Source organism: Humulus lupulus, chromosome 4, assembly GCF_963169125.1.
Source record: "Humulus lupulus chromosome 4, drHumLupu1.1, whole genome shotgun sequence".
NCBI lineage: Eukaryota > Viridiplantae > Streptophyta > Magnoliopsida > Rosales > Cannabaceae > Humulus > Humulus lupulus.
The window spans coordinates 90,859,194-90,870,189 of NC_084796.1; positions in this window are offsets into that span (position 1 = coordinate 90,859,194).

Here is a 10,996-nt window from a genome sequence, read left to right on the forward strand (position 1 = left end):
GCGCTAGAACCCATATGATAACTAAGAAATTATTTTGGGTATGTTTTGAAAAAGTTTTTTTTATGGATTTTGGTTACCTTATCTTTAGAAAAAGGATATGTTTTTCCACAAATTATGTTAAGAGATTTTACGGGACGTTACACTCCAGGCCCATGACGCCAGCCCAACCCACGACACCATCAGCACCAGCCCAGCCTGAAGCCCTCTCCAGGTGCTTCCTCCCCCACCTGAGCCAACAACCAACACCCCCATGGCCTAGCCACCTACCACAACTCAACCAGCAGCTACAATTTTTTTCTCTTGAGTCCACCATTGTCCCCTTTTCCCTCAATGTCCAAAAATGTGTCCTTTTTACCCAACTTTTATACATATTTTACTACAAAATCGTCATTACACCCTAAACTTTACCTCTACATGCCATATTTACTTTATTTAGTTAAGCAACTTGCAATTTAATTAATTTAAATTGATTATTTTAATACTCTCATTTTAGCTATAAATATGTAATTTCAAAACCATTTTTGGGGTTTACTATCATCTTTTGTACACATTCTATCTACAATTTGTGCCAAGAATGTATTTCTTTTTTAATATATTTTGGATTCAAGTTATGTGCTTTTATTATTTTTCATAAGACTATTAAGATCATGATGAAGCAACTTGTGTTAGAGATATATGTAAATGTGACCACCGCCAATTGGACATGATCCTGAAAGACCCAGGCCTCATGCAAGGCCTTCACGAGATCGACCTGTCTCACCCCACGCGAGGCCCATCTCACGAGGTCGTCTCGCAGGGCCATGCCTCGCCCAGGACCACGCACCCATTTCGCAAGGCCCCATCTCGTGAGGCCATCTCGCAGGGCACGCCTCAGCCGCACCCACGCACCCATCTCATAAGGCCCATCTCATGAGGTCGTCTTGCAGGTCCACACCTCGGTCGCGCCCATGCACCCATCTCCTGAGGCCCATCTTGCGAGGTCGTCTCGTAGGGCCACACCCTGACCGTGCCTATGCACCCATCTCGCAAGGCAACTCCTCGGGCGCACCCACGCACCCATCTCGCGAGGCCGTCTCGCTGGCCAAGCCTCCATGGCATAAGTATATGCCCTGCTGAAGAAGCCCTCCTCTATTTTCTATGGAAAGTGTCACCAGCGGGGTGCGACTCCCACATGCTTATCTCACTCAAAGCTACAAATCCTCTTATATTTAGCAAAGTAAAAAGGGGGTTTGGAGCAAGAGAGTATCTTGGATTTACGAGAGCAACCTTTAGGTATAAGGCAGACGTACGGGAACAAGCTATACGACCGTGAGGAGTACAAAGGCGTAACTCTGACATCCGTACTAAATGATTGAGAGAGCCACCAGAGGTGGAGGTCCACCTTCACAGAGATCAGCTGAAAGCCTCCATGAAGAATCCTCTACCACCCAAAAATATGGATGCCCCAACGGAGCCCGAGGTTCACGAAGATGAAAGGGAGGCCTCATCCCCAGTCGTCCCACCTTATGAGAATCATCCGAGGTCAGCATCTTCCCCTGCGAGAGATTTCAGCGAGTTCCCGCCCCCAAGGCCGCCACAGGTGCAGAACTCCGACCTGCAAGATTCGAGCCCATCGACGCGCAGGCCTGACAAGCATCCCCGAGTCCATTCCTGAAGCTCAAGTTCTAGATCTCGATTTTATGAGGAGGAGATACACGAACTGCACCGGAAGAACCAAAGGCTTGAAACCACCCTATAGAACATACAAGAGGTGTTGAATGGGCTGCTACAAGGAAAATCAAACATATCTCTCCCTAGGCAAAAAGAGAAAGGACGAGAGGGGGTAGAAACCACGGTCCTAGTGGACGATGGGAGGACTTGACTCTCCACCAGTAATACCCCCCGAACAAAGCAGCGCAAACTTCCTAGACCACTGAAGCAGCCCTAGAGGCTAGAGCAGAAGAACAACGCTGACCCTCGTAACGAAGTCGAAGTCACTTCAAGGAAAACACCCTCAGACTTACGGGAAGAGCTCAACAAGAAAAGGGCGGGTAAAAGGACTACACCTTCTATGGCGCCCTAGGAAGACAAAGGAAAGGGAAACACTAACCCATCCACGTTGAGAGACTCCTCTAATAAGAGGAGACAAGACCAAGACATAGAAATGAGGATCCTCCAGAGCAAGATATTCACTGCATCTTAAGGACAAGCCGTTGATGACAAGTTCGACCATGAATTGCCCATCACTAAGGAAATCAAAGCCATCTGGCTCCCAGCCAACTTCAAGGAGCCGCATATGACCCCATATGAAGGAAATACAGATCCCAAGTACCATCTGGACACATTTAACAATCTAATGAAATTAATGGGAATTAGTAGCGGGGCCAAATGTCATTGCTTTGCTGTCACGTTGAAAGGACCTACGTACAAATGGTTCAAAAGACTCCGACCAGGGTCCATCAGGTCTTGGCAGCAATTTTCTAATGAATTTCTCTAGCAACATCACACCGTGCGTGATTACACAATACCGGGCACCAGCCTCGCTAACGTCAAACAGGGAGAAAATGAGAGTCTAAAGAGCTATATCCACAGGTTCAACATGCTTAAGAGAGAGGTCACAGATTTGGACGATTTCTACGAGCGGGTACAGAAATATATTCGTATTGAGGATGGTCACGAGAGCCTTAAGGTTGGAAAAGATCGGTCCCCACCAAAATCCTCAATCCGAGAAAGCCAAAGTGGTGCAAAGAAGAAGAGGGTCTATGAAGGGTCAGGAGATGATCGGCCTCGGAAGCCCCAACGCATTGATGAGTGAAAACAGGGCCCCTAAACTTTTTATACTGACCTCACCCATGCTAGGGAACATATCTTCGTCACAAATGAAAACCAGGTCCCTTTCAGAAGGCCCCCGCCAATGAAAAAAGACCGATCAAAAAGAGACCCCAGTAAATACTACCTGTATCATAAAGATATCGGCCACACCACCGCAGAATGCACCCATTTGAAAATAGAAATAGAAGATCTTATACGCAAGGGACATTTGGGCAGATACGTCCACAAAGAGAACCAAAGGTTGAAAGAAGGAGTATCCTCGCCACGGGCACGAGAGGTAGCCCCAGAGGTACAAGGAGACGTTAGGACCATCTTCGGAGGGCCATGATTCAGAGGCAAATCAAGGAAGGGGTGAGACAAATATGCCAGGGAGGCCAGGCAAAGTCCACCGTCGTGCGTCTTATGTTTGGAGCAACGCCCCCGAAGAGTTTTAAGGGGGAGAACGACTCGATAACCTTCGCAGAAGAAGACGTACGGGGCGTGCATTTCCCTCATAATTATCCCTTGGTGATGACTGTCCAACTTGTAAACATGAGAGTACATCAGGTCTTTGTGGATATTGGAAGCTCTGTAGACATCCTGTATCGCCCAGCTTTGGAGAAGATGGGACTGAACATCTGGCACCTAAAGCCCTGCAACACCTTCCTGTATGGATTTACGAGGGATTCGATACAGCCTCTAGGTGCAATTGAGTTAGCCCTCACCATGGGAGAACAACCTAGACAAACCACCATAATGGCAAACTTTTTCATGTTGGATTGCGCCTCAGCCTTCAATGCGGTATTAAGGAGACCCTTCCTAAGAGAATTGAAGGCGATAACTTTTGTGTACCACTTAGCTATGAAATTCCCAACTCCTGGGGGAATAGCAATCATGAAAGGAGAACAGAAGGTGTTATATTATTTCATATAATATAATATTAGATTAAATAATGTGACAAAATGTGATTTGTCACACCTTGTAACGTATTATTGAGAGTCACAAAATTGGACACATGTGTGTGCCCAAATGTGACATATTTTGGAGTTACAAAATCAGTTACAAATTTGTAACTCCCAAATATTTCCCAATAATGTGTATATTATATGTTACACATTTGAGATTGGATTTCATAAAACCATAATGAAATATGGCTGTTGGAGACATGTTTTAACTCCCAATAGGTGTTTGGAGGTTACAAAAGCACGTGGGAAAGGATTTTGGACGTTGTGGAATGATTTGGAAAATGACAATTTTTGTGCTGAAACTAGGTTGTGGCCGCGGCCACTATCTTTCCCTAGCTGCGGCATGGGGGACAGAGGGCAGTGGTCGCGGCCACTGATGATCCTGGCCACGGCCAGTGAGGCTAACAACCTATGTGGATTTTTCAGTTTTTTTCCAAATTGAACGATTCTAACATCCCAAATAACTCCCAAATCTCCATTTTAATTCTATAAACATCCAATTAAACATTGGTAACAGCCATGGGGGTTGGTGGAATTTGAAATTCAAAGGGGTATCTCAAACTCTATAAATAGGAGCCTAATGCTCACATGTAAGATACACCATTTTCCATCCACAAAGCACTTGGCTGGAAAATACACCTTGAGGCTTGATTATTCCAGAAAGCATTTCCAAAAATCTTTGAGAGATCCCTTAGTGCTTGAGTTAGGGGTAAATAAGCTCTTGGACAAAGATATTAAACCTTGTTCAAGTTGGTGATCCCCAACCCTCTTCACTTAGGTTGTGTAAGTGAGAGTTTACTATTATTTTGTTCTTGTATTTTTTCTCTATTGCTTTTCTTCTTATTTTCATTTTCTATTTACTTGTAACTTTTGTTTAGAGTTGTAATCTTCTTTTCTTTTGTTTCACACACCTTTCCTTTACTTGTAATCTTTTGTTTAGAGTTGTATCTTTCACCATTCTCTTCTTCTCTTTCTTCCTCTTCCTTTCTTTGTTTGTTTGTATTTTCAGCTATAGAGTTGTAACACTCTTTCAATCAATCATTATTTATTTGTAATATATTGCATAGAGTTGTATTATCTTACCTTTTCCATTGAGGCAATCTATTTTTCCTAACAATCAAAAGCTTAACCCTCTTTGTTTTAATGGAAGGGGAGACCATCAAGATCATGAACCAAGACCTAGTGAGGTTGGATAGGTTTGCTGGATCCAATTTCACTAGGTGGCAAGACAAGGTGAAATTTCTTTTGACAACACTCAAGATAGCCTACATCCTTGAGTCATCCTTGGCACCTCTAGCCAAGCCATCTGACAAAGACACTCCTGAGGAGGTGGAGAAAAGAAGTAAGAAAGAAGAGGACAACCTTCTTTGTAGGGGTCATATCCTTAATGCCCTATCCAATAGGCTATATGACCTCCATACCAATACCAAATCCGCGAAGGAGATTTGGGATGCCTTGGAGAGTAAGTACAAGGCTGAGGAAGAAGGTACAAGAAAGTTCTTGATTTCTCAATATTTTGAATTTTCTTTCATTGATGGGAAAACTCTTTTACCTCAAATTCATGAGTTACAAGTGATTGTGAACAAGTTGAAAGTTCTCAAGATTGAGCTTCCCGAGGCCTTCCAAGTTGGTGCAATAGTGGCAAAATTACCACCAACTTGGAGGAGCTATAGGAAAAGATTCCTCCATAAGAATAAGGATTACACTTTGGAAGAGATCCAAAAACACATTAGAATTGAAGAGGAATCGAGAATAAGAGACAAAGGTGTGAATGAGTCTAAAGATGAGACTTCCAAGGCCAATGCGGTTTCACACAAGCATCCAAAGGGCAACAACAACAACAAAAAGGGTAGTGGGAACCCTTTAGGTCCAAAGAAAGATCATGGACAATTCAAAGATATGAGAGGTCATTGTTTTGTTTGTGCAAAACCCAGGCACTATGCTAGAGTATGTAGGTACCAAAAGGACCCACATGAGAATGAGGTAAATTCTATAGAAAAGGAAGAAGAGATCCTAGCATGATTACCATGTTTATGTGCCTTGTTGGAAAAAATTTTATTGTAATAAAGCTTGTATTCTTGAAAGCTATCAATAAAATTAAAGTATTATTCTATGATAATTCTTTATTTTGCTATGAGACATTTGTGTGAGACATTAACAAAGTTTCAAAATGAACTTGTTAAAATAATAGGTAAGTGTGTAGACCTATTATTTCATAATGTGATTATTTGTTTGAGAAATTCTCACATTACACTTGTGTTCACATTTTATTTTGTGAAATATATAAAAGAAAGCAACCAAGTGAACGTTACTTTCAAATAAGTGTGCATTTCTTTAGCAAGTAAATGAATCAAGATAAACATTGAGGTTTTTTATCTTGATCTATTGAGTGTTTATCATGTACCTATCTTGAGGTACATGATAAAGTACCTATCTTGATCTATTGAGTGTTTATTAAGTACCTATCTTGAGGTACTTAAGTGACGGGACCTTGCCTTTGAACAAAAAAGATGCCTGTAAGCTGACTTACAAAGTCGTCCAATACACCCTAGTAGATGGAGTTTTATATAAGAGAGCCTTCTCTACCCTGCTCCTACGGTGCATATATAAGGGGGAGGCTTTAAAAGTTCTACAAGAGATACACGAAGGAGAATGTGGAAATCATTCTGGGGGGCAATCCACGGGAAAAAAGCCCATATGCCAGGGGTATTATTGGCCTACCATGGAGAAGGATGCGAACAATTTTGCGAAAAGGTGTGACGAGTGCCAAAGACATGCAAATTACCCCAGACAGTCACCAAACGAGTTGGTGAGCATGACTAGTTTGTGGCCTTTCGCTGTGTGAAGAATTGACTTGATTGGAGCACTGCCGACAAGAAGAGGAGGAGCAAAATACGCGGTTGTAGCAGTCAATTACTTTACTAAGTGGGTGGAAGCAGAGCCTCTGCTCAACATAACGACTAAGCAAATTGCCACCTTCCTCAACAAATTTATCTTCTGCAGGTTTGGAGTAACCTACAAGATAATCTCCGACAATGGGACGCAATTTGAAGGAGGAGTATTCAAAGAATATTGTAGGGAAAAAGGAATCAAGAGGAGTTTCTCCGCTGTAGTACACCCACAAGCTAATGGAAAAGTGGAGGCCATCAACAAGATCCTAAAAAGGAACCTGAAAACAAAGTTGGAAAAGTTGAAAGGGGACTGGGTCGAAGAACTGCCCAATGTGTTTTGGGCCTACAGGACCACACCTTGTTCCACCACTGGAGAGACGCCTTTCACCTTAGCCTATGGCTGCGAGGCTGTCCTTCCGATAGAAATGAAGATCAACTCCATCTGCATACAAGCGTATGATGACCAGGCTAACATCGCAGCATTAGCCAGAAATTTGGACATGTTGGAAGCAAGGAGAGAAAGGGCACAACTAAGGTTGGCAACATATCAGCAACGAGCCGCAAGATACTATAATTCATGGGTGTGAGCAAGGGCGTTAAGGGTTGGAGACCTCGTGTAAAGGAAAGTCCTGCCCAACACTCAAGACCCGAGCGCGAGTGTGTTAGGGGCAAACTAGGAAGGGCCCTACAAAGTTTCCCAGGTGGTGCCCCCTAACACCTACAAGCTTGCACGCTTGGATGATACCATGGTACCTAGAGCATGGAACATAGAACATCTAAAGACATATTATCAGTAAGACCTCCATGTTGAGGAAAGAATGTTATTGATCTGTCTAACGTGCAACTTAAATGTAATAGCTATAATTTCAACTTGGACCCCTTAATATGTAGTAAGAACGAAGTCACATTAAGTTACCATGTACTTTACTTGTTTCCAATAAATATGTTGCGACATTAAATGAATATGTAGTAAAGATTCTTGTTTAAACAAAATGATTATCAAAATGCGTGAATGGAATGATCAAAGTGCCTGCCGAGATAAATCTCACCAACCACTTGGGGGGCAGAGTATAAAGAAAAAAAAAAGGGTCCTAAACGAGACCTTTATATATATAAAAAAAAGGGTCCTAAACAAGACCCTTATATCCTAAACGAGACCCTCATATACAAAAAAAAGAGACCCCTTATAAATAAAGAAGAAGACATGTCAAGACATCACTTGAGTTCACGAGGATTAGCTACCATTATGAACATCAAGGAGGTCAAAAGGTCCTACAAGAAAAGCCTCCTAATAAAGGCAGATCCTTCCACTATAGGAAATGCCTCAGGAAAAGCACCCACTAATAAGCTTAGAGCGGCTACCAAGCCATCTAGCCAGAAAGGGTCCTAAAAGAGACCCTTGCAAAAAAAATTACTATAAACAACGAGGAGAAGGACACTTCTCTCAAGGAATGATAAGCACGCGCAAAAGTATATAAAAGGATAACTAGAACCCAAAGGGTCAACATATCCTTATCGATACAATCAAGATGCACCAAAGAGAGACCTATCGAACCCCTTCGTATGGGCCCCAAAGGACCTCAAGCATGATAAATAAATAAAAAGTATATAAAAAAAAAACCTATCGAACCCCTTTTTGCGGGCTCAAAAGGACCTCAAACATAGAGGAACAAAAGCAAATAATCACATATATATACAGAAAAAAGGAGTCGCGATAATGTAAACAGGACTTATAAAAGTTCCAACAAAATAAAAAAAAATTGAATGATAAGCTCAAGTGAGCATACAGCCAAATCAAATAAAATGATTAGATCGGAGAAGCAGAATCTCAGGGCCTCCTGCTGTGAGCATACTCACCAAAGGAGGAGAAATCGAACTTAGGATTTTGCCTCCACATTCCATAGAGGGTGCGCTCTATGGATTTGTACTCGATTTCAGCCAAATTATCCTATAAGAGAGTGACCCTCTCCTGTAACATTACGACCTTAGCTTCTGCTCCACCAAGATCGGCCTCTAGGCGAGTAACCTTCTCCTACAGCATCACGGCCTTGGCATTTGCCCTCTTCTTCTTTTTCGATGATGAAGAGGCCTTCGCCAGGGCCTTCTCAAGCTTAAGCTTGGTGTCAGTAAGGTCCCTCTCAAGCCCCTGAACATTGACCATTAGACGGTCCCTTTCGGCATTCGACGAGGAAAGGTCCTACGCCGAGTCGGTGAAGCATTGGGCCACCAGAGAAGTCTGCACAAGAAAAATAATACTGATGATGAGCAAACAAATAATTGAAAAGAAAAAAAGGGTAAGGCCAATGTAAGATGCATAAACTCCCGAGACTTCTCCAATTAGTCTCAAGAAGACCCTCTGCGACCCGGGTATACCATTGCCCATAATAGGATGCCATACGACCCACCCAAGGTGCCCCCTCCAAGTCAGAGGCGCCCCCTCCAAGTCAGAGGCGCCTAGCTGGGTAGGGACAGATGACCCGCTCATCAATGGAGGAGGGGACGCAGGAATGTCGGGAAAATGAACCCTCGACGAACCAGGATTGAGGGGAGCAAGAGGAAGAGTAGTCCTCAGAAAAGGGACAGATGAAGCCCCCCAGCATGGCCTGCTGACCGTGGAAGTGAGAGGCCATGTCATGGTCCATAGGGGCCAAAGGAGGGTACCCCTAGGAGACAGAGATGATCGACGAGGTCGTCTGGGTTCTGGGGAAACCTCCTCAGGCACCCACTCTGTGTCGCCCCCATCATAGTGATGCTTAACTAGAGGTGCCTTCTTCCTTCCCTCGAAAATGTGCCACAACGCATTAGGATCCAAAACTGCGGACATTTTCTGGGTGGGGTCGGCATCGAGGATTTTGTCCACTAACAATGACTCCGACCGGGGAATGTCAAGGTCACCAAACTCCTCTACACAATCAACATAATTACCAATATAACCAATTCAAAGTAAAAGGAAGACAAGCTTGAAGTACTTACTTGGGGACGAGCGAAAGCGTTCACGCACGTAAATGGGACCTTTTACGAAGAAAAATTCCTGCTTCCAGGACCCTGGGTTTGAAACAGAACCCTCTATGAGGGAAACATGGGGGTTGGCCTTTTGTAAGAAACAAAAGCCTTTGGATTTTGGGGTTGGCATGAGGTTATACATGAAATGCACCTCTTGAGCCGTAGGAGCGCGTTGGTTGAGCTCAATGAATTCCATATATAGGCAACTTAAGGTCAGCCAGCTGTTAGGCGCCAGTTGGAGCGGAGCAAGGTCGAAGTGATTAAGTACCATGATGAAAAACGGGTGCAAAGGAATGGTCCCACCTACTTTCAAGATATGTTCTCTCATCGCCACACACCCTTGGGGGAGATTATCAGCCCGACAACTATTGGAGGGAACACACAACTTGTATTCTTTGCCAATGCAATATTTCACGGATAGCTCTAACAGTCGATTCTTCGACACGTTGGACATAATGGAGGACGCCAGTAAAGGACCAGAATCTTGCACCTCGGAAGCCACCTGCCGATGTTCTATCTTCCCCATATCTGCAAAACCAAAAGGAAAAGGTGTGGTAGAAACAAGGCACTTTACCCTCCACTTTTTCTTCCTAGCAAGGGTCTTCCATCGAGGCGCTGAGTGTGAGAGCGCTGAGCAATGGTGAATCAAAAACAAGGGTTGAGGGGAACCCGGAATGACCCCATGGCAACCATAAGGGGAAAACAGGGTAGGAGGTTTGGACGAGAGATTTCCCTCCATGAACTCCAACTCCATCTGTAGATCTAAAATGGTCACCCTAAGGTTTTCTATGTGGTATCTAAGGTCAAGGGGGAAAGGAACTCCATCGCCCCTCATAACTGAGTCTATTTTGCTCTCCACCACCTAGATTTTACGGCTAAGTTCAGCCATATGCTCAAGGTGACATATACGGGCCTGCCTCAAAGTGTCATTGTCTTGGTAAAGGTTGGTTTTGGGGGACTCTGAGTCTGAAGACAAGTCTACAAACTCGACCCCTGGAGGAGCACTGGATGATCCCTCACATGCCATGAAACAACATCTCGTAGGTAACAAAGTTGCACATGTAAACGAGAGGATTGCTAAAAAACTCAAAGGAATGGGCTCAAAACCTCTAGGCACAAGCGCTCTAAATGACCAACTACGGGGTATAAACTAGGGCATGTAAGTAAAATCGAGCGCTATCGTGGCCGAAAGGAGGCTGAGGGTGAAAAGCATCGTTGTGGTCGAAGAAAAGCAAAGGGTCGAAAGTATGCATCTGAAAAAACAAAAGAAAAGGGTGTTTTAGTCGCCAAGTACCTTCATGGATATTGGCATAAAATTAATTAACTCAAATAATAAAAGAAAAAGAT